At 38.5% G+C, this 17,199-nt stretch overlaps 45 non-coding genes and 42 pseudogenes across 45 annotated transcripts; all 87 read right to left on the bottom strand.

The window, feature by feature from the left end:
* Window positions 1-10: 10 nt before the first annotated feature.
* Window positions 11-129, bottom strand: LOC146153036 (5S ribosomal RNA; annotated as a pseudogene).
* Window positions 130-193: 64 nt separating this feature from the next.
* LOC146153037 (5S ribosomal RNA) lies at window positions 194-312 on the bottom strand (annotated as a pseudogene).
* Window positions 313-376: 64 nt separating this feature from the next.
* On the bottom strand, window positions 377-495 carry LOC146153038 (5S ribosomal RNA; annotated as a pseudogene).
* A 65-nt stretch (window positions 496-560) lies between these two features.
* Window positions 561-679, bottom strand: LOC146153039 (5S ribosomal RNA). Its single transcript, XR_014498247.1, has one exon. It is a non-coding gene; the product is annotated as a 5S ribosomal RNA (ribosomal RNA).
* A 65-nt stretch (window positions 680-744) lies between these two features.
* Window positions 745-863, bottom strand: LOC146153040 (5S ribosomal RNA). The gene has a single exon (XR_014497463.1). It is a non-coding gene; the product is annotated as a 5S ribosomal RNA (ribosomal RNA).
* Window positions 864-927: 64 nt separating this feature from the next.
* LOC146153041 (5S ribosomal RNA) lies at window positions 928-1,046 on the bottom strand. Its single transcript, XR_014498660.1, has one exon. It is a non-coding gene; the product is annotated as a 5S ribosomal RNA (ribosomal RNA).
* Window positions 1,047-1,120: 74 nt separating this feature from the next.
* LOC146153042 (5S ribosomal RNA) lies at window positions 1,121-1,239 on the bottom strand (annotated as a pseudogene).
* A 64-nt stretch (window positions 1,240-1,303) lies between these two features.
* Window positions 1,304-1,422, bottom strand: LOC146153043 (5S ribosomal RNA; annotated as a pseudogene).
* Window positions 1,423-1,487: 65 nt separating this feature from the next.
* LOC146153044 (5S ribosomal RNA) lies at window positions 1,488-1,606 on the bottom strand. The gene has a single exon (XR_014496828.1). It is a non-coding gene; the product is annotated as a 5S ribosomal RNA (ribosomal RNA).
* A 65-nt stretch (window positions 1,607-1,671) lies between these two features.
* Window positions 1,672-1,790, bottom strand: LOC146153045 (5S ribosomal RNA; annotated as a pseudogene).
* A 63-nt stretch (window positions 1,791-1,853) lies between these two features.
* Window positions 1,854-1,972, bottom strand: LOC146153046 (5S ribosomal RNA). Its single transcript, XR_014497512.1, has one exon. It is a non-coding gene; the product is annotated as a 5S ribosomal RNA (ribosomal RNA).
* Window positions 1,973-2,045: 73 nt separating this feature from the next.
* LOC146153047 (5S ribosomal RNA) lies at window positions 2,046-2,164 on the bottom strand (annotated as a pseudogene).
* Window positions 2,165-2,238: 74 nt separating this feature from the next.
* Window positions 2,239-2,357, bottom strand: LOC146153048 (5S ribosomal RNA; annotated as a pseudogene).
* Window positions 2,358-2,421: 64 nt separating this feature from the next.
* Window positions 2,422-2,540, bottom strand: LOC146153049 (5S ribosomal RNA). Its single transcript, XR_014497201.1, has one exon. It is a non-coding gene; the product is annotated as a 5S ribosomal RNA (ribosomal RNA).
* A 65-nt stretch (window positions 2,541-2,605) lies between these two features.
* On the bottom strand, window positions 2,606-2,724 carry LOC146153050 (5S ribosomal RNA; annotated as a pseudogene).
* Window positions 2,725-2,789: 65 nt separating this feature from the next.
* On the bottom strand, window positions 2,790-2,908 carry LOC146153051 (5S ribosomal RNA). Its single transcript, XR_014495584.1, has one exon. It is a non-coding gene; the product is annotated as a 5S ribosomal RNA (ribosomal RNA).
* Window positions 2,909-2,972: 64 nt separating this feature from the next.
* Window positions 2,973-3,091, bottom strand: LOC146153052 (5S ribosomal RNA). The gene has a single exon (XR_014497193.1). It is a non-coding gene; the product is annotated as a 5S ribosomal RNA (ribosomal RNA).
* Window positions 3,092-3,165: 74 nt separating this feature from the next.
* LOC146153053 (5S ribosomal RNA) lies at window positions 3,166-3,284 on the bottom strand (annotated as a pseudogene).
* Window positions 3,285-3,348: 64 nt separating this feature from the next.
* LOC146153054 (5S ribosomal RNA) lies at window positions 3,349-3,467 on the bottom strand. The gene has a single exon (XR_014498661.1). It is a non-coding gene; the product is annotated as a 5S ribosomal RNA (ribosomal RNA).
* A 64-nt stretch (window positions 3,468-3,531) lies between these two features.
* LOC146153055 (5S ribosomal RNA) lies at window positions 3,532-3,650 on the bottom strand (annotated as a pseudogene).
* A 65-nt stretch (window positions 3,651-3,715) lies between these two features.
* Window positions 3,716-3,834, bottom strand: LOC146153056 (5S ribosomal RNA; annotated as a pseudogene).
* Window positions 3,835-3,899: 65 nt separating this feature from the next.
* On the bottom strand, window positions 3,900-4,018 carry LOC146153057 (5S ribosomal RNA). The gene has a single exon (XR_014498663.1). It is a non-coding gene; the product is annotated as a 5S ribosomal RNA (ribosomal RNA).
* A 64-nt stretch (window positions 4,019-4,082) lies between these two features.
* Window positions 4,083-4,201, bottom strand: LOC146153058 (5S ribosomal RNA). The gene has a single exon (XR_014496771.1). It is a non-coding gene; the product is annotated as a 5S ribosomal RNA (ribosomal RNA).
* Window positions 4,202-4,275: 74 nt separating this feature from the next.
* On the bottom strand, window positions 4,276-4,394 carry LOC146153059 (5S ribosomal RNA; annotated as a pseudogene).
* A 65-nt stretch (window positions 4,395-4,459) lies between these two features.
* LOC146153060 (5S ribosomal RNA) lies at window positions 4,460-4,578 on the bottom strand. The gene has a single exon (XR_014496712.1). It is a non-coding gene; the product is annotated as a 5S ribosomal RNA (ribosomal RNA).
* Window positions 4,579-4,641: 63 nt separating this feature from the next.
* On the bottom strand, window positions 4,642-4,760 carry LOC146153061 (5S ribosomal RNA). Its single transcript, XR_014498664.1, has one exon. It is a non-coding gene; the product is annotated as a 5S ribosomal RNA (ribosomal RNA).
* A 64-nt stretch (window positions 4,761-4,824) lies between these two features.
* On the bottom strand, window positions 4,825-4,943 carry LOC146153062 (5S ribosomal RNA). Its single transcript, XR_014496772.1, has one exon. It is a non-coding gene; the product is annotated as a 5S ribosomal RNA (ribosomal RNA).
* A 74-nt stretch (window positions 4,944-5,017) lies between these two features.
* Window positions 5,018-5,136, bottom strand: LOC146153063 (5S ribosomal RNA; annotated as a pseudogene).
* Window positions 5,137-5,201: 65 nt separating this feature from the next.
* Window positions 5,202-5,320, bottom strand: LOC146153064 (5S ribosomal RNA). Its single transcript, XR_014496713.1, has one exon. It is a non-coding gene; the product is annotated as a 5S ribosomal RNA (ribosomal RNA).
* Window positions 5,321-5,383: 63 nt separating this feature from the next.
* On the bottom strand, window positions 5,384-5,502 carry LOC146153065 (5S ribosomal RNA). Its single transcript, XR_014496044.1, has one exon. It is a non-coding gene; the product is annotated as a 5S ribosomal RNA (ribosomal RNA).
* A 168-nt stretch (window positions 5,503-5,670) lies between these two features.
* On the bottom strand, window positions 5,671-5,789 carry LOC146153066 (5S ribosomal RNA; annotated as a pseudogene).
* Window positions 5,790-5,853: 64 nt separating this feature from the next.
* LOC146153067 (5S ribosomal RNA) lies at window positions 5,854-5,972 on the bottom strand. Its single transcript, XR_014496494.1, has one exon. It is a non-coding gene; the product is annotated as a 5S ribosomal RNA (ribosomal RNA).
* Window positions 5,973-6,035: 63 nt separating this feature from the next.
* Window positions 6,036-6,154, bottom strand: LOC146153068 (5S ribosomal RNA). Its single transcript, XR_014497513.1, has one exon. It is a non-coding gene; the product is annotated as a 5S ribosomal RNA (ribosomal RNA).
* A 73-nt stretch (window positions 6,155-6,227) lies between these two features.
* On the bottom strand, window positions 6,228-6,346 carry LOC146153069 (5S ribosomal RNA; annotated as a pseudogene).
* A 74-nt stretch (window positions 6,347-6,420) lies between these two features.
* On the bottom strand, window positions 6,421-6,539 carry LOC146153070 (5S ribosomal RNA; annotated as a pseudogene).
* Window positions 6,540-6,613: 74 nt separating this feature from the next.
* Window positions 6,614-6,732, bottom strand: LOC146153071 (5S ribosomal RNA). The gene has a single exon (XR_014497863.1). It is a non-coding gene; the product is annotated as a 5S ribosomal RNA (ribosomal RNA).
* Window positions 6,733-6,796: 64 nt separating this feature from the next.
* Window positions 6,797-6,915, bottom strand: LOC146153072 (5S ribosomal RNA). Its single transcript, XR_014498665.1, has one exon. It is a non-coding gene; the product is annotated as a 5S ribosomal RNA (ribosomal RNA).
* Window positions 6,916-6,979: 64 nt separating this feature from the next.
* On the bottom strand, window positions 6,980-7,098 carry LOC146153073 (5S ribosomal RNA; annotated as a pseudogene).
* Window positions 7,099-7,162: 64 nt separating this feature from the next.
* LOC146153074 (5S ribosomal RNA) lies at window positions 7,163-7,281 on the bottom strand. The gene has a single exon (XR_014496949.1). It is a non-coding gene; the product is annotated as a 5S ribosomal RNA (ribosomal RNA).
* Window positions 7,282-7,345: 64 nt separating this feature from the next.
* On the bottom strand, window positions 7,346-7,464 carry LOC146153075 (5S ribosomal RNA; annotated as a pseudogene).
* A 64-nt stretch (window positions 7,465-7,528) lies between these two features.
* LOC146153076 (5S ribosomal RNA) lies at window positions 7,529-7,647 on the bottom strand. Its single transcript, XR_014498666.1, has one exon. It is a non-coding gene; the product is annotated as a 5S ribosomal RNA (ribosomal RNA).
* Window positions 7,648-7,814: 167 nt separating this feature from the next.
* LOC146153077 (5S ribosomal RNA) lies at window positions 7,815-7,933 on the bottom strand (annotated as a pseudogene).
* Window positions 7,934-7,997: 64 nt separating this feature from the next.
* On the bottom strand, window positions 7,998-8,116 carry LOC146153078 (5S ribosomal RNA). The gene has a single exon (XR_014498494.1). It is a non-coding gene; the product is annotated as a 5S ribosomal RNA (ribosomal RNA).
* A 63-nt stretch (window positions 8,117-8,179) lies between these two features.
* Window positions 8,180-8,298, bottom strand: LOC146153079 (5S ribosomal RNA). Its single transcript, XR_014497514.1, has one exon. It is a non-coding gene; the product is annotated as a 5S ribosomal RNA (ribosomal RNA).
* Window positions 8,299-8,371: 73 nt separating this feature from the next.
* LOC146153080 (5S ribosomal RNA) lies at window positions 8,372-8,489 on the bottom strand (annotated as a pseudogene).
* A 63-nt stretch (window positions 8,490-8,552) lies between these two features.
* Window positions 8,553-8,671, bottom strand: LOC146153081 (5S ribosomal RNA; annotated as a pseudogene).
* Window positions 8,672-8,743: 72 nt separating this feature from the next.
* Window positions 8,744-8,862, bottom strand: LOC146153082 (5S ribosomal RNA). The gene has a single exon (XR_014498436.1). It is a non-coding gene; the product is annotated as a 5S ribosomal RNA (ribosomal RNA).
* A 64-nt stretch (window positions 8,863-8,926) lies between these two features.
* Window positions 8,927-9,045, bottom strand: LOC146153083 (5S ribosomal RNA). The gene has a single exon (XR_014498667.1). It is a non-coding gene; the product is annotated as a 5S ribosomal RNA (ribosomal RNA).
* Window positions 9,046-9,109: 64 nt separating this feature from the next.
* LOC146153084 (5S ribosomal RNA) lies at window positions 9,110-9,228 on the bottom strand (annotated as a pseudogene).
* A 64-nt stretch (window positions 9,229-9,292) lies between these two features.
* Window positions 9,293-9,411, bottom strand: LOC146153085 (5S ribosomal RNA). The gene has a single exon (XR_014496950.1). It is a non-coding gene; the product is annotated as a 5S ribosomal RNA (ribosomal RNA).
* A 64-nt stretch (window positions 9,412-9,475) lies between these two features.
* Window positions 9,476-9,594, bottom strand: LOC146153086 (5S ribosomal RNA; annotated as a pseudogene).
* A 64-nt stretch (window positions 9,595-9,658) lies between these two features.
* Window positions 9,659-9,777, bottom strand: LOC146153087 (5S ribosomal RNA). Its single transcript, XR_014494851.1, has one exon. It is a non-coding gene; the product is annotated as a 5S ribosomal RNA (ribosomal RNA).
* Window positions 9,778-9,945: 168 nt separating this feature from the next.
* On the bottom strand, window positions 9,946-10,064 carry LOC146153088 (5S ribosomal RNA; annotated as a pseudogene).
* A 64-nt stretch (window positions 10,065-10,128) lies between these two features.
* LOC146153089 (5S ribosomal RNA) lies at window positions 10,129-10,247 on the bottom strand (annotated as a pseudogene).
* A 63-nt stretch (window positions 10,248-10,310) lies between these two features.
* Window positions 10,311-10,429, bottom strand: LOC146153090 (5S ribosomal RNA). Its single transcript, XR_014497515.1, has one exon. It is a non-coding gene; the product is annotated as a 5S ribosomal RNA (ribosomal RNA).
* Window positions 10,430-10,502: 73 nt separating this feature from the next.
* Window positions 10,503-10,621, bottom strand: LOC146153091 (5S ribosomal RNA; annotated as a pseudogene).
* Window positions 10,622-10,695: 74 nt separating this feature from the next.
* On the bottom strand, window positions 10,696-10,814 carry LOC146153092 (5S ribosomal RNA; annotated as a pseudogene).
* Window positions 10,815-10,878: 64 nt separating this feature from the next.
* LOC146153093 (5S ribosomal RNA) lies at window positions 10,879-10,997 on the bottom strand. Its single transcript, XR_014495620.1, has one exon. It is a non-coding gene; the product is annotated as a 5S ribosomal RNA (ribosomal RNA).
* A 64-nt stretch (window positions 10,998-11,061) lies between these two features.
* Window positions 11,062-11,180, bottom strand: LOC146153094 (5S ribosomal RNA; annotated as a pseudogene).
* Window positions 11,181-11,244: 64 nt separating this feature from the next.
* On the bottom strand, window positions 11,245-11,363 carry LOC146153095 (5S ribosomal RNA). The gene has a single exon (XR_014496951.1). It is a non-coding gene; the product is annotated as a 5S ribosomal RNA (ribosomal RNA).
* A 64-nt stretch (window positions 11,364-11,427) lies between these two features.
* On the bottom strand, window positions 11,428-11,546 carry LOC146153096 (5S ribosomal RNA; annotated as a pseudogene).
* Window positions 11,547-11,610: 64 nt separating this feature from the next.
* LOC146153097 (5S ribosomal RNA) lies at window positions 11,611-11,729 on the bottom strand. The gene has a single exon (XR_014494852.1). It is a non-coding gene; the product is annotated as a 5S ribosomal RNA (ribosomal RNA).
* Window positions 11,730-11,897: 168 nt separating this feature from the next.
* LOC146153098 (5S ribosomal RNA) lies at window positions 11,898-12,016 on the bottom strand. Its single transcript, XR_014496403.1, has one exon. It is a non-coding gene; the product is annotated as a 5S ribosomal RNA (ribosomal RNA).
* Window positions 12,017-12,080: 64 nt separating this feature from the next.
* On the bottom strand, window positions 12,081-12,199 carry LOC146153099 (5S ribosomal RNA). The gene has a single exon (XR_014496952.1). It is a non-coding gene; the product is annotated as a 5S ribosomal RNA (ribosomal RNA).
* A 64-nt stretch (window positions 12,200-12,263) lies between these two features.
* Window positions 12,264-12,382, bottom strand: LOC146153100 (5S ribosomal RNA; annotated as a pseudogene).
* Window positions 12,383-12,446: 64 nt separating this feature from the next.
* LOC146153101 (5S ribosomal RNA) lies at window positions 12,447-12,565 on the bottom strand. The gene has a single exon (XR_014494853.1). It is a non-coding gene; the product is annotated as a 5S ribosomal RNA (ribosomal RNA).
* A 168-nt stretch (window positions 12,566-12,733) lies between these two features.
* On the bottom strand, window positions 12,734-12,852 carry LOC146153102 (5S ribosomal RNA). Its single transcript, XR_014494854.1, has one exon. It is a non-coding gene; the product is annotated as a 5S ribosomal RNA (ribosomal RNA).
* A 168-nt stretch (window positions 12,853-13,020) lies between these two features.
* On the bottom strand, window positions 13,021-13,139 carry LOC146153103 (5S ribosomal RNA; annotated as a pseudogene).
* Window positions 13,140-13,203: 64 nt separating this feature from the next.
* On the bottom strand, window positions 13,204-13,322 carry LOC146153104 (5S ribosomal RNA). The gene has a single exon (XR_014498495.1). It is a non-coding gene; the product is annotated as a 5S ribosomal RNA (ribosomal RNA).
* A 63-nt stretch (window positions 13,323-13,385) lies between these two features.
* LOC146153105 (5S ribosomal RNA) lies at window positions 13,386-13,504 on the bottom strand. The gene has a single exon (XR_014497516.1). It is a non-coding gene; the product is annotated as a 5S ribosomal RNA (ribosomal RNA).
* A 73-nt stretch (window positions 13,505-13,577) lies between these two features.
* Window positions 13,578-13,695, bottom strand: LOC146153106 (5S ribosomal RNA; annotated as a pseudogene).
* A 63-nt stretch (window positions 13,696-13,758) lies between these two features.
* Window positions 13,759-13,877, bottom strand: LOC146153107 (5S ribosomal RNA; annotated as a pseudogene).
* Window positions 13,878-14,149: 272 nt separating this feature from the next.
* LOC146153108 (5S ribosomal RNA) lies at window positions 14,150-14,268 on the bottom strand (annotated as a pseudogene).
* A 64-nt stretch (window positions 14,269-14,332) lies between these two features.
* On the bottom strand, window positions 14,333-14,451 carry LOC146153109 (5S ribosomal RNA). The gene has a single exon (XR_014496495.1). It is a non-coding gene; the product is annotated as a 5S ribosomal RNA (ribosomal RNA).
* Window positions 14,452-14,514: 63 nt separating this feature from the next.
* LOC146153110 (5S ribosomal RNA) lies at window positions 14,515-14,633 on the bottom strand. Its single transcript, XR_014497518.1, has one exon. It is a non-coding gene; the product is annotated as a 5S ribosomal RNA (ribosomal RNA).
* Window positions 14,634-14,706: 73 nt separating this feature from the next.
* On the bottom strand, window positions 14,707-14,825 carry LOC146153111 (5S ribosomal RNA; annotated as a pseudogene).
* A 74-nt stretch (window positions 14,826-14,899) lies between these two features.
* On the bottom strand, window positions 14,900-15,018 carry LOC146153112 (5S ribosomal RNA; annotated as a pseudogene).
* A 74-nt stretch (window positions 15,019-15,092) lies between these two features.
* On the bottom strand, window positions 15,093-15,211 carry LOC146153113 (5S ribosomal RNA). The gene has a single exon (XR_014497864.1). It is a non-coding gene; the product is annotated as a 5S ribosomal RNA (ribosomal RNA).
* Window positions 15,212-15,275: 64 nt separating this feature from the next.
* On the bottom strand, window positions 15,276-15,394 carry LOC146153114 (5S ribosomal RNA). Its single transcript, XR_014494855.1, has one exon. It is a non-coding gene; the product is annotated as a 5S ribosomal RNA (ribosomal RNA).
* Window positions 15,395-15,458: 64 nt separating this feature from the next.
* Window positions 15,459-15,577, bottom strand: LOC146153115 (5S ribosomal RNA; annotated as a pseudogene).
* A 64-nt stretch (window positions 15,578-15,641) lies between these two features.
* LOC146153116 (5S ribosomal RNA) lies at window positions 15,642-15,760 on the bottom strand. The gene has a single exon (XR_014496953.1). It is a non-coding gene; the product is annotated as a 5S ribosomal RNA (ribosomal RNA).
* Window positions 15,761-15,824: 64 nt separating this feature from the next.
* Window positions 15,825-15,943, bottom strand: LOC146153117 (5S ribosomal RNA; annotated as a pseudogene).
* Window positions 15,944-16,007: 64 nt separating this feature from the next.
* LOC146153118 (5S ribosomal RNA) lies at window positions 16,008-16,126 on the bottom strand. Its single transcript, XR_014494857.1, has one exon. It is a non-coding gene; the product is annotated as a 5S ribosomal RNA (ribosomal RNA).
* A 168-nt stretch (window positions 16,127-16,294) lies between these two features.
* LOC146153119 (5S ribosomal RNA) lies at window positions 16,295-16,413 on the bottom strand (annotated as a pseudogene).
* Window positions 16,414-16,477: 64 nt separating this feature from the next.
* On the bottom strand, window positions 16,478-16,596 carry LOC146153120 (5S ribosomal RNA; annotated as a pseudogene).
* A 168-nt stretch (window positions 16,597-16,764) lies between these two features.
* Window positions 16,765-16,883, bottom strand: LOC146153121 (5S ribosomal RNA). The gene has a single exon (XR_014496405.1). It is a non-coding gene; the product is annotated as a 5S ribosomal RNA (ribosomal RNA).
* Window positions 16,884-17,051: 168 nt separating this feature from the next.
* On the bottom strand, window positions 17,052-17,170 carry LOC146153122 (5S ribosomal RNA; annotated as a pseudogene).
* Between the last annotated feature and the right edge of the window lie 29 nt (window positions 17,171-17,199).

Genomic DNA, 17,199 nt, shown 5'->3' on the forward strand with positions numbered 1-17,199 from the left:
AATCATATTTTGCCTATGACAATTGGAATTCCTATGCGGTCACCCATCCAAGTACTAACCAATCCCGACGTTACTTAACTTCCGAGATCGGACGAGATCGGGTGCATTCAACCTGGTATGGTCGTAAGCAGTATTTCTCAACATTTTACGTCTAATCTATTTAAAAATGTAAAAACTTAAATAAATGATATTATGCCTACGACAATTGGTATTCCTAGGCGGTCACCCATCTAAGTACTAACAAATCCCGACGTTGCTTAACTTCCGAGATCGGACGAGATCGGGTGCATTCAACCTGGTATGGTCGTGGACAGTATTGGTCAACATTTATGGTCTAATCTATTTAAAAATGTAAAAACTTAAACAAATCATATTGTGCCTACGACAATTGGTATTCCTAGGCGGTCACCCATCCAAGTACTAACCAATCCCGACGTTGCTTAACTTCCGAGATCGGACGAGATGGGGTGCATTCAACCTGGTATGGTCGTATGCAGTATTGGTCAACATTTTTAGGTCTAATCTATTTAAAAATGTAAAAACTTAAATAAATCATATTTTGCCTACGACAATTGGTATTCCTAGGCGGTCACCCATCCAAGTACTAACCAATCCCGACGTTGCTTAACTTCCGAGATCGGACGAGATCGGGTGCATTCAACCTGGTATGTTCGTAGCCAGTATTGGTCAACATTTTTTGGTCTTATCTATTTAAAAATGTAAAAACTTAAATAAATTATATTTTGCCTACGACAATTGGTATTCCTAGGCGGTTACCCATCCAAGTACTAACCAATCCCGACGTTGCTTAACTTCCGAGATCGGACGAGAACGGGTGTATTCAACCTGGTATGGTCGTAGACAGTATTGGTCAACATTTATGGTCTAATCTATTTAAAAATGTAAAAACTTAAATAAATGATATTATGCCTACGACAATTGGTATTCCTAGGCGGTCACCCATCCAAGTACTAACCAATCCCGACGTTGCTTAACTTCCGAGATCGGACGAGATCGGGTGCATTCAACCTGGTATGGTCGTAGACAGTATTGGTCAACATTTTTTGGTCTAAAATCTTTAAAAATGTTAACCTTTAAATATATTTTAAAATTCATATTTTGCCTATGACAATTGGTATTGCTAGGCGGTCACCCATCCAAGTACTAACCAATCCCGACGTTACTTAACTTCCGAGATCGGACGAGATCGGGTGCATTCAACCTGGTATGGTCGTAAGCAGTATTTCTCAACATTTTACGTCTAATCTATTTAAAAAAGTAAAAACTTAAATAAATCATATTTTGCCTACGACAATTGGTATTCCTAGGCGGTCACCCATCCAAGTACTAACCAATCCCGACGTTGCTTAACTTCCGAGATCGGACGATATCGGGTGCATTCAACCTGGTATGTTCGTAGCCAGTATTGGTCAACATTTTTTGGTCTAATCTATTTAAAAATGTAAAAACTTAAATAAATCATATTTTGCCTACGACAATTGGTATTCCTAGGCGGTCACCCATCCAAGTACTAACCAATCCCGACGTTGCTTAACTTCCGAGATCAGACGAGATCGGGTGCATTCAACCTGGTATGGTCGTAGCCAGTATTGGTCAACATTTTTTGGTCTAATCTATTTAAAAATGTAAAAACTTAAATAAATCATATTTTGCCTACGACAATTGGTATTCCTAGGCGGTCACCCATCCAAGTACTAACCAATCCCGACGTTGCTTAACTTCCGAGATCGGACGAGATCGTGCGCATTCAACCTGGTATGGTCGTGGACAGTATTGGTCAACATTTATGGTCTAATCTATTTAAAAATGTAAAACTTAAATAAATCATATTGTGCCTACGACAATTGGTATTCCTAGGCGGTCACCCATCCAAGTACTAACCAATCCCAACGTTGCTTAACTTCCGAGATCGGACGAGATCGGGTGCATTGAACCTGGTATGGTCGTAGACAGTGTTGGTAAACATTTTTTGGTCTAAAATCTTTAAAATGCTAACATTTAAATATATTTTAAAAATAATATTTTGCCTATGACAATTGGTATTCCTAGGCGGTCACCCATCCAAGTTGCAACCAATCCCGATGTTGCTTAACTTCCGAGATCGGACGAGATCGTGTGCATTCAACCTGGTTTGGTCGTAGACAGTATTGGTCAACATTTTTTGGTCTAAAATCTTCAAAAATGTTAACATTTAAATATATTTTATAAATCATATTTTGCCTATGACAATTGGAATTCCTATGCGGTCACCCATCCAAGTACTAATCAATCCCGACGTTGCTTAACTTCCGAGATCGGACGAGATCGGGTGCATTCAACCTGGTATGGTCGTAAGCACTATTTCTCAACATTTTACGTCTAATCTATTTAAAAAAGTAAAAACTTAAATAAATCATATTTTGCCTACGACAATTGGTATTCCTAGGCGGTCACCCATCCAAGTACTAACCAATCCCGACGTTGCTTAACTTCCGAGATCGGACGAGATCAGGTGCATTCAACCTGGTATGGTCGTATGCAGTATTGGTCAACATTTTTAGGTCTAATCTATTTAAAAATGTAAAAACTTAAATAAATGATATTATGCCTACGACAATTGGTATTCCTAGGCGGTCACCCATCCAAGTACTAACCAATCCCGACGTTGCTTAACTTCCGAGATCGGACGAGATGGGGTGCATTCAACCTGGTATGGTCGTATGCAGTATTGGTCAACATTTTTAGGACTAATCTATTTAAAAATGTAAAAACTTAAATAAATCATATTTTGCCTACGACAATTGGTATTCCTAGGCGGTTACCCATCCAAGTACTAACCAATCCCGACGTTGCTTAACTTCCGAGATCGGACGAGATCGGGTGTATTCAACCTGGTATGGTCGTAGACAGTATTGGTCAACATTTATGGTCTAATCTATTTAAAAATGTAAAAACTTAAATAAATGATATTATGCCTACGACAATTGGTATTCCTAGGCGGTCACCCATCCAAGTACTAACCAATGCCGACGTTGCTTAACTTCCGAGATCGGACGAGATCGGGTGCATTCAACCTGGTATGGTCGTAGACAGTATTGGTCAACATTTTTTGGTCTAAAATCTTTAAAAATGTTAACATTTAAATATATTTTAAAAATCATATTTTGCCTATGACAATTGGTATTGCTAGGCGGTCACCCATCCAAGTACTAACCAATCCCGACGTTACTTAACTTCCGAGATCGGACGAGATCGGGTGCATTCAATCTGGTATGGTCGTAAGCAGTATTTCTCAACATTTTACGTCTAATCTATTTAAAAAAGTAAAAACTTAAATAAATCATATTTTGCCTACGACAATTGGTATTCCTAGGCGGTCACCCATCCAAGTACTAACCAATCCCGACGTTGCTTAACTTCCGAGATCGGACGAGATCGGGTGCATTCAACCTGGTATGGTCGTAGACAGTATTGGTCAACATTTATGGTCTAATCTATTTAAAAATGTAAAAACTTAAACAAATCATATTGTGCCTACGACAATTGGTATTCCTAGGCGGTCACCCATCCAAGTACTAACCAATCACGACGTTGCTTAACTTCCGAGATCGGACGAGATGGGGTGCATTCAACCTGGTATGGTCGTAGCCAGTATTGGTCAACATTTTTAGGTCTAATCTATTTAAAAATGTAAAAACTTAAATAAATCATATTTTGCCTACGACAATTGGTATTCCTAGGCGGTCACCCATCCAAGTACTAACCAATCCCGACGTTGCTTAACTTCCGAGATCGGACGATATCGGGTGCATTCAACCTGGTATGTTCGTAGCCAGTATTGGTCAACATTTTTTGGTCTAATCTATTTAAAAATGTAAAAACTTAAATAAATCATATTTTGCCTACGACAATTGGTATTCCTAGGCGGTCACCCATCCAAGTACTAACCAATCCCGACGTTGCTTAACTTCCGAGATCGGACGAGATCGGGTGCATTCAACCTGGTATGGTCGTAGACAGTATTGGTCAACATTTATGGTCTAATCTATTTAAAAATGTAAAAACTTAAATAAATGATATTATGCCTACGACAATTGGTATTCCTAGGCGGTCACCCATCCAAGTACTAACCAATCCCGACGTTGCTTAACTTCCGAGATCGGACGAGATCGGGTGCATTCAACCTGGTATGGTCGTAGAGATGATTGGTCAACATTTTTTGGTCTAAAATCTTTGAAAATGTTAACATTTAAATATATTTTAAAAATCATATTTTGCCTATGACAATTGGTATTGCTAGGCGGTCACCCATCCAAGTACTAACCAATCCCGACGTTGCTTAACTTCCGAGATCGGACGAGATCGGGTGCATTCAACCTGGTATGGTCGTAGCCAGTATTGGTCAACATTTTTTGGTCTAATCTATTTAAAAATGTAAAAACTTAAATAAATCATATTTTGCCTACGACAATTGGTATTCCTAGGCGGTCACCCATCCAAGTACTAACCAATCCCGACGTTGCTTAACTTCCGAGATCGGACGAGATCGGATGCATTCAACCTGGTATGGTCGTAAGCAGTATTTCTCAACATTTTATGTCTATTCTAATTTAAAAATAAAAACTTAAATAAATCATATTTTGCCTACGACAATTGGTATTCCTAGGCGGTCACCCATCCAAGTACTAACCAATCCCGACGTTGCTTAACTTCCGAGATCGGACGAGATCGGGTGCATTCAACCTGGTATGGTCGTAGACAGTATTGGTCAACATTTATGGTCTAATCTATTTAAAAATGTAAAAACTTAAATAAATGATATTATGCCTACGACAATTGGTATTCCTAGGCGGTCACCCATCCAAGTACTAACCAATCCCGACGTTGCTTAACTTCCGAGATCGGACGAGATCGGGTGCATTCAACCTGGTATGGTCGTAGAGATGATTGGTCAACATTTTTTGGTCTAAAATCTTTGAAAATGTTAACATTTAAATATATTTTAAAAATCATATTTTGCCTATGACAATTGGTATTGCTAGGCGGTCACCCATCCAAGTACTAACCAATCCCGACGTTGCTTAACTTCCGAGATCGGACGAGATCGGGTGCATTCAACCTGGTATGGTCGTAGCCAGTATTGGTCAACATTTTTTGGTCTAATCTATTTAAAAATGTAAAAACTTAAATAAATCATATTTTGCCTACGACAATTGGTATTCCTAGGCGGTCACCCATCCAAGTACTAACCAATCCCGACGTTGCTTAACTTCCGAGATCGGACGAGATCGGATGCATTCAACCTGGTATGGTCGTAAGCAGTATTTCTCAACATTTTATGTCTATTCTAATTTAAAAATAAAAACTTAAATAAATCATATTTTGCCTACGACAATTGGTATTCCTAGGCGGTCACCCATCCAAGTACTAACCAATCCCGACGTTGCTTAACTTCCGAGATCGGAGGAGATCGGGTGCATTCAACCTGGTATGGTCGTAGACAGTATTGGTCAACATTTATGGTCTAATTAATTTAAAAATGTAAAAACTTAAATAAATCATATTGTGCCTACGACAATTGGTATTCCTAGGTATGGTCGTAGCCAGTATTGGTCAACATTTTTTGGTCTAATCTATTTAAAAATGTAAAAACTTAAATAAATCTTATTTTGCCTACGACAATTGGTATTCCTAGGCGGTCACCCATCCAAGTACTAACCAATCCGGACGTTGCTTAACTTTCGAGATCGGACAAGATCGGGTGCATTCAACCTGGTAGGGTCCTAGACATTAATCGTCAACATTTATGGTCTAATCTATTTAAAAATGTAAAAACTTAAATAAATCATATTGTGCCTACGACAATTGGTATTCCTAGGCGGTCACCCATCCAAGTACTAACCAATCCCAACGTTGCTTAACTTCCGAGATCGGACGAGATCGGGTGCATTCAACCTGGTATGGTCGTGGACAGTATTGGTCAACATTTATGGTCTAATCTATTTAAAAATGTAAAACTTAAATAAATCATATTGTGCCTACGACAATTGGTATTCCTAGGCGGTCACCCATCCAAGTACTAACCAATCCCAACGTTGCTTAACTTCCGAGATCGGACGAGATCGGGTGCATTGAACCTGGTATGGTCGTAGACAGTGTTGGTAAACATATTTTGGTCTAAAATCTTTAAAATGCTAACATTTAAACATATTTTAAAAATAATATTTTGCCTATGACAATTGGTATTCCTAGGCGGTCCCCCATCCAAGTACCAACCAATCCCGATGTTGCTTAACTTCCGAGATCGGACGAGATCGTGTGCATTCAACCTGGTTTGGTCGTAGACAGTATTGGTCAACATTTTTTGGTCTAGAATCTTTAAAAATGTTAACATTTAAATATATTTTAAAAATCATATTTTGCCTATGACAATTGGTATTGCTAGGCGGTCACCCATCCAAGTACTAACCAATCCCGACGTTGCTTAACTTCCGAGATCGGACGAGATCGGGTGCATTCAACCTGGTATGGTCGTAGACAGTATTGGTCAACATTTTTTGGTTTAAAATCTTCAAAAATGTTAACATTTAAATATATTTTATAAATCATATTTTGCCTATGACAATTGGAATTCCTATGCGGTCACCCATCCAAGTACTAACCAATCCCGACGTTGCTTAACTTCCGAGATCGGACGAGATCGGGTGCATTCAACCTGGTATGGTCGTAAGCAGTATTTATCAACATTTTACGTCTAATCTATTTAAAAAAGTAAAAACTTAAATAAATCATATTTTGCCTACGACAATTGGTATTCCTAGGCGGTCACCCATCCAAGTACTAACCAATCCCGACGTTGCTTAACTTCCGAGATCGGACGAGATCGGGTGCATTCAACCTGGTATGGTCGTAGACAGTATTGGGCAACATTTATGGTCTAATCTATTTAAATATGTAAAAACTTAAATAAATCATATTGTGCCTACGACAATTGGTATTCCTAGGCGGTCACCCATCCAAGTACTAACCAATCCCGACGTTGCTTAACTTCCCAGATCGGACGAGATCGGGTGCATTCAACCTGGTATGGTCGTAAGCAGTATTTCTCAACATTTTGCGTCTAATCTATTTAAAAAAGTAAAAACTTAAATAAATCATATTTTGCCTACGACAATTGGTATTCCTAGGCGGTCACCCATCCAAGTACTAACCAATCCCGACGTTGCTTAACTTCCGAGATCGGACGAGATCGGGTGCATTTAACCTGGTATGGTCGTAGACAGTATTGGTCAACATTTATGGTCTAATCTATTTAAATATGTAAAAACTTAAATAAATCATATTGTGCCTACGACAATTGGTATTCCTAGGCGGTCACCAATCCAAGTACTAACCAATCCCGACGTTGCTTAACTTCCCAGATAGGACGAGATCGGGTGCATTCAACCTGGTATGGTCGTAAGCAGTATTTCTCAACATTTTGCGTCTAATCTATTTAAAAAAGTAAAAACTTAAATAAATCATATTTTGCCTACGACAATTGGTATTCCTAGGCGGTCACCCATCCAAGTACTAACCAATCCCGACGTTGCTTAACTTCCGAGATCGGACGAGATCGGGTGCATTCAACCTGGTATGGTCGTAGACAGTATTGGTCAACATTTATGGTCTAATCAATTTAAAAATGTAAAAACTTAAATAATCATATTGTGCCTACGACAATTGGTATTCCTAGGTATGGTCGTAGCCAGTATTGGTCAAAATTTTTTGGTCTATTCTATTTAAAAATGTAAAAAGTTAAATAAATATTATTTTGCCTACGACAATTGGTATTCCTAGGCGGTCACCCATCCAAGTACTAACCAATCCGGACGTTGCTTAACTTTCGAGATCGGACAAGATCGGGTGCATTCAACCTGGTAGGGTCGTAGACATTAATCGTCAACATTTATGGTCTAATCTATTTAAAAATGTAAAAACTTAAATAAATCATATTGTGCATACGACAATTGGTATTCCTAGGCGGTCACCCATCCAAGTACTAACCAATCCCAACGTTGCTTAACTTCCGAGATCGGACGAGATCGGGTGCATTCAACCTGGTATGGTCGTGGACAGTATTGGTCAACATTTATGGTCTAATCTATTTAAAAATGTAAAACTTAAATAAATCATATTGTGCCTACGACAATTGGTATTCCTAGGCGGTCACCCATCCAAGTACTAACCAATCCCAACGTTGCTTAACTTCCGAGATCGGACGAGATCGGGTGCATTGAACCTGGTATGGTCGTAGACAGTGTTGGTAAACATATTTTGGTCTAAAATCTTTAAAATGCTAACATATAAATATATTTTAAAAATAATATTTTGCCTATGACAATTGGTATTCCTAGGCGGTCCCCCATCCAAGTACCAACAATCCCGATGTTGCTTAACTTCCGAGATCGGACGAGATCGTGTGCATTCAACCTGGTATGGTCGTGGACAGTATTGGTCAACATTTATGGTCTAATCTATTTAAAAATGTAAAACTTAAATAAATCATATTTTGCCTAAGACAATTGGTATTCCTAGGCGGTCACCCATCCAAGTACTAACCAATCCCGACGTTGCTTAACTTCCGAGATCGGAGGAGATCGGGTGCATTCAACCTGGTATGGTCGTAGACAGTATTGGTCAACATTTATGGTCTAATCAATTTAAAAATGTAAAAATGTAAAAACTTAAATAAATCATATTGTGCCTACGACAATTGGTATTCCTAGGCGGTCACCCATCCAAGTACTAACCAATCCCAACGTTGCTTAACTTCCGAGATCGGACAAGATCGGGTGCATTCAACCTGGTATGGTCGTGGACAGTATTTATCAACATTTTACGTCTAATCTATTTAAAAAAGTAAAAACTTAAATAAATCATATTTTGCCTACGACAATTGGTATTCCTAGGCGGTCACCCATCCAAGTACTAACCAATCCCGACGTTGCTTAACTTCCGAGATCGGACGAGATCGGGTGCATTCAACCTGGTATGGTCGTAGACAGTATTGGGCAACATTTATGGTCTAATCTATTTAAATATGTAAAAACTTAAATAAATCATATTGTGCCTACGACAATTGGTATTCCTAGGCGGTCACCCATCCAAGTACTAACCAATCCCGACGTTGCTTAACTTCCCAGATCGGACGAGATCGGGTGCATTCAACCTGGTATGGTATTAAGCAGTATTTCTCAACATTTTGCGTCTAATCTATTTAAAAAAGTAAAAACTTAAATAAATCATATTTTGCCTACGACAATTGGTATTCCTAGGCGGTCACCCATCCAAGTACTAACCAATCCCGACGTTGCTTAACTTCCGAGATCGGACGAGATCGGGTGCATTTAACCTGGTATGGTCGTAGACAGTATTGGTCAACATTTATGGTCTAATCTATTTAAATATGTAAAAACTTAAATAAATCATATTGTGCCTACGACAATTGGTATTCCTAGGCGGTCACCAATCCAAGTACTAACCAATCCCGACGTTGCTTAACTTCCCAGATCGGACGAGATCGGGTGCATTCAACCTGGTATGGTCGTAAGCAGTATTTCTCAACATTTTGCGTCTAATCTATTTAAAAAAGTAAAAACTTAAATAAATCATATTTTGCCTACGACAATTGGTATTCCTAGGCGGTCACCCATCCAAGTACTAACCAATCCCGACGTTGCTTAACTTCCGAGATCGGACGAGATCGGGTGCATTCAACCTGGTATGGTCGTAGACAGTATTGGTCAACATTTATGGTCTAATCAATTTAAAAATGTAAAAACTTAAATAAATCATATTGTGCCTACGACAATTGGTATTCCTAGGTATGGTCGTAGCCAGTATTGGTCAACATTTTTTGGTCTATTCTATTTAAAAATGTAAAAAGTTAAATAAATATTATTTTGCCTACGACAATTGGTATTCCTAGGCGGTCACCCATCCAAGTACTAACCAATCCGGACGTTGCTTAACTTTCGAGATCGGACAAGATCGGGTGCATTCAACCTGGTAGGGTCGTAGACATTAATCGTCAACATTTATGGTCTAATCTATTTAAAAATGTAAAAACTTAAATAAATCATATTGTGCTTACGACAATTGGTATTCCTAGGCGGTCACCCATCCAAGTACTAACCAATCCCAACGTTGCTTAACTTCCGAGATCGGACGAGATCGGGTGCATTCAACCTGGTATGGTCGTGGTCAGTATTGGTCAACATTTATGGTCTAATCTATTTAAAAATGTAAAACTTAAATAAATCATATTGTGCCTACGACAATTGGTATTCCTAGGCGGTCACCCATCCAAGTACTAACCAATCCCAACGTTGCTTAACTTCCGAGATCGGACGAGATCGGGTGCATTGAACCTGGTATGGTCGTAGACAGTGTTAGTAAACATATTTTGGTCTAAAATCTTTAAAATGCTAACATTTAAATATATTTTAAAAATCATATTTTGCCTATGACAATTGGTATTGCTAGGCGGTCACCCATCCAAGTACTAACCAATCCCGACGTTGCTTAACTTCCGAGATCGGACGAGATCGGGTGCATTCAACCTGGTATGGTCGTAGACAGTATTGGTCAACATTTTTTGGTCTAAAATCTTCAAAAATGTTAACATTTAAATATATTTTATAAATCATATTTTGCCTATGACAATTGGAATTCCTATGCGGTCACCCATCCAAGTACTAACCAATCCCGACGTTGCTTAACTTCCGAGATCGGACGAGATCGGGTGCATTCAACCTGGTATGGTAATAAGCAGTATTTATCAACATTTTACGTCTAATCTATTTAAAAAAGTAAAAACTTAAATAAATCATATTTTGCCTACGACAATTGGTATTCCTAGGCGGTCACCCATCCAAGTACTAACCAATCCCGACGTTGCTTAACTTCCGAGATCGAACGAGATCGGGTGCATTCAACCTGGTATGGTCGTAGACAGTATTGGGCAACATTTATGGTCTAATCTATTTAAATATGTAAAAACTTAAATAAATCATATTGTGCCTACGACAATTGGTATTCCTAGGCGGTCACCCATCCAAGTACTAACCAATCCCGACGTTGCTTAACTTCCCAGATCGGACGAGATCGGGTGCATTCAACCTGGTATGGTCGTAAGCAGTATTTCTCAACATTTTGCGTCTAATCTATTTAAAAAAGTAAAAACTTAAATAAATCATATTTTGCCTACGACAATTGGTATTCCTAGGCGGTCACCCATCCAAGTACTAACCAATCCCGACGTTGCTTAACTTCCGAGATCGGACGAGATCGGGTGCATTTAACCTGGTATGGTCGTAGACAGTATTGGTCAACATTTATGGTCTAATCTATTTAAATATGTAAAAACTTAAATAAATCATATTGTGCCTACGACAATTGGTATTCCTAGGCGGTCACCAATCCAAGTACTAACCAATCCCGACGTTGCTTAACTTCCCAGATCGGACGAGATCTTGTGCATTCAACCTGGTATGGTCGTAAGCAGTATTTCTCAACATTTTGCGTCTAATCTATTTAAAAAAGTAAAAACTTAAATAAATCATATTTTGCCTACGACAATTGGTATTCCTAGGCGGTCACCCATCCAAGTACTAACCAATCCCGACGTTGCTTAACTTCCGAGATCGGACGAGATCGGGTGCATTCAACCTGGTATGGTCGTAGACAGTATTGGTCAACATTTATGGTCTAATCAATTTAAAAATGTAAAAACTTAAATAAATCATATTGTGCCTACGACAATTGGTATTCCTAGGTATGGTCGTAGCCAGTATTGGTCAACATTTTTTGGTCTATTCTATTTAAAAATGTAAAAAGTTAAATAAATATTATTTTGCCTACGACAATTGGTATTCCTAGGCGGTCACCCATCCAAGTACTAACCAATCCCGACGTTGCTTAACTTCCGAGATCGGACGAGATCGGGTGCATTCAACCTGGAATGGTCGTAGACAGTAATCGTCAACATTTATGGTCTAATCTATTTAAAAATGTAAAAACTTAAATAAATCATATTGTGCCTACGACAATTGGTATTCCTAGGCGGTCACCCATCCAAGTACTAACCAATCCCGACGTTGCTTAACTTCCGAGATCGGACGAGATCGGGTGCATTTAACCTGGTATGGTCGTAGACAGTATTGGTCAACATTTATGGTCTAATCTATTTAAATATGTAAAAACTTAAATAAATCATATTGTGCCTACGACAATTGGTATTCCTAGGCGGTCACCAATCCAAGTACTAACCAATCCCGACGTTGCTTAACTTCCCAGATCGGACGAGATCGGGTGCATTCAACCTGGTATGGTCGTAAGCAGTATTTCTCAACATTTTGCGTCTAATCTATTTAAAAAAGTAAAAACTTAAATAAATCATATTTTGCCTACGACAATTGGTATTCCTAGGCGGTCACCCATCCAAGTACTAACCAATCCCGACGTTGCTTAACTTCCGAGATCGGACGAGATCGGGTGCATTCAACCTGGTATGGTCGTAGACAGTATTGGTCAACATTTATGGTCTAATCAATTTAAAAATGTAAAAACTTAAATAAATCATATTGTGCCTACGACAATTGGTATTCCTAGGTATGGTCGTAGCCAGTATTGGTCAACATTTTTTGGTCTATTCTATTTAAAAATGTAAAAAGTTAAATAAATATTATTTTGCCTACGACAATTGGTATTCCTAGGCGGTCACCCATCCAAGTACTAACCAATCCCGACGTTGCTTAACTTCCGAGATCGGACGAGATCGGGTGCATTCAACCTGGTATGGTCGTAGACAGTATTGGTCAACATTTATGGTCTAATCAATTTAAAAATGTAAAAACTTAAATAAATCATATTGTGCCTACGACAATTGGTATTCCTAGGTATGGTCGTAGCCAGTATTGGTCAAAATTTTTTGGTCTATTCTATTTAAAAATGTAAAAAGTTAAATAAATATTATTTTGCCTACGACAATTGGTATTCCTAGGCGGTCACCCATCCAAGTACTAACCAATCCGGACGTTGCTTAACTTTCGAGATCGGACAAGATCGGGTGCATTCAACCTGGTAGGGTCGTAGACATTAATCGTCAACATTTATGGTCTAATCTATTTAAAAATGTAAAAACTTAAATAAATCATATTGTGCATACGACAATTGGTATTCCTAGGCGGTCACCCATCCAAGTACTAACCAATCCCAACGTTGCTTAACTTCCGAGATCGGACGAGATCGGGTGCATTCAACCTGGTATGGTCGTGGACAGTATTGGTCAACATTTATGGTCTAATCTATTTAAAAATGTAAAACTTAAATAAATCATATTGTGCCTACGACAATTGGTATTCCTAGGCGGTCACCCATCCAAGTACTAACCAATCCCAACGTTGCTTAACTTCCGAGATCGGACGAGATCGGGTGCATTGAACCTGGTATGGTCGTAGACAGTGTTGGTAAACATATTTTGGTCTAAAATCTTTAAAATGCTAACATATAAATATATTTTAAAAATAATATTTTGCCTATGACAATTGGTATTCCTAGGCGGTCCCCCATCCAAGTACCAACAATCCCGATGTTGCTTAACTTCCGAGATCGGACGAGATCGTGTGCATTCAACCTGGTATGGTCGTGGACAGTATTGGTCAACATTTATGGTCTAATCTATTTAAAAATGTAAAACTTAAATAAATCATATTTTGCCTACGACAATTGGTATTCCTAGGCGGTCACCCATCCAAGTACTAACCAATCCCGACGTTGCTTAACTTCCGAGATGGGAGGAGATCGGGTGCATTCAACCTGGTATGGTCGTAGACAGTATTGGTCAACATTTATGGTCTAATCAATTTAAAAATGTAAAAACTTAAATAAATCATATTGTGCCTACGACAATTGGTATTCCTAGGTATGGTCGTAGCCAGTATTGGTCAACATTTTTTGGTCTAATCTATTTAAAAATGTAAAAACTTAAATAAATCTTATTTTGCCTACGACAATTGGTATTCCTAGGTATGGTCGTAGCCAGTATTGGTCAACATTTTTTGGTCTAATCTATTTAAAAATGTAAAAACTTAAATAAATCTTATTTTGCCTACGACAATTGGTATTCCTAGGCGGTCACCCATCCAAGTACTAACCAATCCGGACGTTGCTTAACTTTCGAGATCGGACAAGATCGGGTGCATTCAACCTGGTAGGGTCGTAGACATTAATCGTCAACATTTATGGTCTAATCTATTTAAAAATGTAAAAACTTAAATAAATCATATTGTGCCTACGACAATTGGTATTCCTAGGCGGTCACCCATCCAAGTACTAACCAATCCCAACGTTGCTTAACTTCCGAGATCGGACGAGATCGGGTGCATTCAACCTGGTATGGTCGTGGACAGTATTGGTCAACATTTATGGTCTAATCTATTTAAAAATGTAAAACTTAAATAAATCATATTGTGCCTACGACAATTGGTATTCCTAGGCGGTCACCCATCCAAGTACTAACCAATCCCAACGTTGCTTAACTTCCGAGATCGGACGAGATCGGGTGCATTGAACCTGGTATGGTCGTAGACAGTGTTGGTAAACATATTTTGGTCTAAAATCTTTAAAATGCTAACATTTAAATATATTTTAAAAATAATATTTTGCCTATGACAATTGGTATTCCTAGGCGGTCCCCCATCCAAGTACCAACCAATCCCGATGTTGCTTAACTTCCGAGATCGGACGAGATCGTGTGCATTCAACCTGGTTTGGTCGTAGACAGTATTGGTCAACATTTTTTGGTCTAGAATCTTTAAAAATGTTAACATTTAAATATATTTTAAAAATCATATTTTGCCTATGACAATTGGTATTGCTAGGCGGTCACCCATCCAAGTACTAACCAATCCCGACGTTGCTTAACTTCCGAGATCGGACGAGATCGGGTGCATTCAACCTGGTATGGTCGTAGACAGTATTGGTCAACATTTTTTGGTCTAAAATCTTCAAAAATGTTAACATTTAAATATATTTTATAAATCATATTTTGCCTATGACAATTGGAATTCCTATGCGGTCACCCATCCAAGTACTAACCAATCCCGACGTTGCTTAACTTCCGAGATCGGACGAGATCGGGTGCATTCAACCTGGTATGGTCGTAAGCAGTATTTATCAACATTTTACGTCTAATCTATTTAAAAAAGTAAAAACTTAAATAAATCATATTTTGCCTACGACAATTGGTATTCCTAGGCGGTCACCCATCCAAGTACTAACCAATCCCGACGTTGCTTAACTTCCGAGATCGGACGAGATCGGGTGCATTCAACCTGGTATGGTCGTAGACAGTATTGGGCAACATTTATGGTCTAATCTATTTAAATATGTAAAAACTTAAATAAATCATATTGTGCCTACGACAATTGGTATTCCTAGGCGGTCACCCATCCAAGTACTAACCAATCCCGACGTTGCTTAACTTCCCAGATCGGACGAGATCGGGTGCATTCAACCTGGTATGGTATTAAGCAGTATTTCTCAACATTTTGCGTCTAATCTATTTAAAAAAGTAAAAACTTAAATAAATCATATTTTGCCTACGACAATTGGTATTCCTAGGCGGTCACCCATCCAAGTACTAACCAATCCCGACGTTGCTTAACTTCCGAGATCGGACGAGATCGGGTGCATTTAACCTGGTATGGTCGTAGACAGTATTGGTCAACATTTATGGTCTAATCTATTTAAATATGTAAAAACTTAAATAAATCATATTGTGCCTACGACAATTGGTATTCCTAGGCGGTCACCAATCCAAGTACTAACCAATCCCGACGTTGCTTAACTTCCCAGATCGGACGAGATCGGGTGCATTCAACCTGGTATGGTCGTAAGCAGTATTTCTCAACATTTTGCGTCTAATCTATTTAAAAAAGTAAAAACTTAAATAAATCATATTTTGCCTACGACAATTGGTATTCCTAGGCGGTCACCCATCCAAGTACTAACCAATCCCGACGTTGCTTAACTTCCGAGATCGGACGAGATCGGGTGCATTCAACCTGGTATGGTCGTAGACAGTATTGGTCAACATTTATGGTCTAATCAATTTAAAAATGTAAAAACTTAAATAAATCATATTGTGCCTACGACAATTGGTATTCCTAGGTATGGTCGTAGCCAGTATTGGTCAACATTTTTTGGTCTATTCTATTTAAAAATGTAAAAAGTTAAATAAATATTATTTTGCCTACGACAATTGGTATTCCTAGGCGGTCACCCATCCAAGTACTAACCAATCCGGACGTTGCTTAACTTTCGAGATCGGACAAGATCGGGTGCATTCAACCTGGTAGGGTCGTAGACATTAATCGTCAACATTTATGGTCTAATCTATTTAAAAATGTAAAAACTTAAATAAATCATATTGTGCTTACGACAATTGGTATTCCTAGGCGGTCACCCATCCAAGTACTAACCAATCCCAACGTTGCTTAACTTCCGAGATCGGACGAGATCGGATGCATTCAACCTGGTATGGTCGTGGTCAGTATTGGTCAACATTTATGGTCTAATCAATTTAAAAATGTAAAAACTTAAATAAATCATATTGTGCCTACGACAATTGGTATTCCTAGGTATGGTCGTAGCCAGTATTGGTCAACATTTTTTGGTCTATTCTATTTAAAAATGTAAAAAGTTAAATAAATATTATTTTGCCTACGACAATTGGTATTCCTAGGCGGTCACCCATCCAAGTACTAACCAATCCCGACGTTGCTTAACTTCCGAGATCGGACGAGATCGGGTGCATTCAACCTGGAATGGTCGTAGACAGTAATCGTCAACATTTATGGTCTAATCTATTTAAAAATGTAAAAACTTAAATAAATCATATTGTGCCTACGACAATTGGTATTCCTAGGTATGGTCGTAGCCAGTATTGGTCAACATTTTTTGGTCTATTCTATTTAAAAATGTAAAAAGTTAAATAAATATTATTTTGCCTACGACAATTGGTATTCCTAGGCGGTCACCCATCCAAGTACTAACCAATCCGGACGTTGCTTAACTTTCGAGATCGGACAAGATCGGGTGCATTCAACCTGGTAGGGTCGTAGACATTAATCGTCAACATTTATGGTCTAATCT

The sequence above is a fragment of the Ascidiella aspersa genome, chromosome 4 (assembly GCF_963924565.1).
Source record: "Ascidiella aspersa chromosome 4, kaAscAspe10.2, whole genome shotgun sequence".
NCBI classification, from domain to species: Eukaryota; Metazoa; Chordata; class Ascidiacea; order Phlebobranchia; family Ascidiidae; genus Ascidiella; species Ascidiella aspersa.